Here is a 1,957-nt window from a genome sequence, read left to right as displayed (position 1 = left end):
AAAGGGAAGTTTGGGAAAAAATGGAGAGGTAAGACATTTGTGGGACACAGATATGGTTTGTTGCCTGTCAATGATATTGTGTATAGTATTCTCAACTCGCCTGGTGTGTGGTGTATATTATGTTGAGTACAATCTCTTTAAAATCCAAACGATGTACACTGATTAAATGTACACATAATAATAATAATAAAATATGTCATGACTTTTATGATGATCTAATATTAACATCAAATAAATTATTTTAGCTTTGTTTTCCCTTTTTTAGAGAGATTTTTGCTATAAGGTGCATGTACTTGTCAGAGAAACAGAGAGACTGAAAGAAAGAAATCACCCTGCAGGGTGATGGACATGCCACAATTCCTTCTACCCTAGTCTCCTCTCAGGATCTTGGGCACACATGCATATGCACCCAGCATGAGTTTCAGGCTCCCGGATCGGGACTCAAAGTGCATTCAATCAAGTGGGAGTCCAATGATGCAACCATTACGCTATCTGCTGGTCCCATGATTTCCATATTTTTAATTAAATTTAGCAATTGCCTCATGGAACTGCTCAGCCCATTAGTGCAGCAAACTGCACCAGCCAAAGTGCTCAAAAAACATCCAAAATGCTTTATGCAACCTCTGCAAGTATCAAAATGATCCATTTTATATTTATTAATTGTATGATTAGGAGGAAAAAAATGTTGAAAATCATGGAGTTCCAGTAAGTATGTATTATGCACTATGGAAAGGAATGGATATGTGTAAATATCTAAGACCAGATTGATCTTTGATAAGAGTTAATCTTAGTCAAAGAATCAATCTTAATCAAAAAAAGAAAAAAAAAAGCCTGGATAAAATTTCTAATGAATATACACAGAGCATTGTTAAATACAGTTCACTGTGGGAAAGAAATATGAATATATTTCTTTCTTAGACTTACTTCTCTGAAAAAATACTGCAAATGAACAAAATGTTTTATAGTATAATTTCTTTTTTAAATTTCTAAAAATTTGTTTTTTTAGATGTGGTTGATATTGTATGTTCTTTAAAAAATCTTAATATTTTGAAATGAATGCCATGGGTTTTATGATTAAACAATTCATATGGGTGCCATATCTTTTCTGAAGTTTAATATATAATTATCATTTGTAAATATTTTGCCTGTTATGATTTAACTCACAAAATTTTAGATAAATATATGCAGCTATCTATTTCCCTTTAGAAATGGTGTCTATGAGTAATTTATTCTGTAAATGTATAGAAGATTAAAGCTTACCACAAAATTATACTGATGTGTTTATGGTTTAAAACATATTTCCATAATGTATTTTATGGTATGAGTCTGTAACAGGTGCTAGAGATCATGTATTTCACCCCTCTCAAAGCCTTCTGTCTCTACTGGCAGATGTACAACATTTGGCCAATATTAATAAAAAAATCATGCATCATAAAAGGATGAATATCATCCAAAATTAGTACAGCTCAAGGAAGGCCATTTGGGGAAAATAGCTCTGCCGATTTCTTTTCTTTTCTATTTTTTTTTTTTTGGTAGTAAACTAAACATGAACAGAAGAGAAATGAATGTGTATGTTAGATATTGCATTTGCACAAAACTTGCCCTAAAATTCATGTCCTAAAACCTAAACTTACTAGTTATAGTAATATATCATTTCTTTGAAAACTCTAGGAGAGCAGATTCTAGGTGTCCTTACCACAAAAAAAGAAATGAAAAAGAAAAAAGTATCTTAAGTAATGCATGTTAATTAACTTGATTTAGTCATTACATGGCATAGACATATATCAAAACATAATGTGGTAAACTATAAATATATATAATTTTTATTAATTAAAACTACATGTGAAATCAGCAGATGGTGTAATGGTTACATCACTGGACTTCTATGTAGTTGAATGTGGTTCGAGTCCTGGACCTGGCAACTTAAAACTCATGCCATGTGCATGTATTTCCATGT

The sequence above is a fragment of the Tupaia chinensis genome, unplaced genomic scaffold (genome assembly GCF_000334495.1).
Source record: "Tupaia chinensis unplaced genomic scaffold, TupChi_1.0 Scaffold000085_1, whole genome shotgun sequence".
In the NCBI taxonomy this organism is placed as follows: Eukaryota; Metazoa; Chordata; class Mammalia; order Scandentia; family Tupaiidae; genus Tupaia; species Tupaia belangeri.
The sequence above is the reverse complement of the archived record's forward strand: the minus strand, read 5'-3'. Positions refer to the sequence as shown.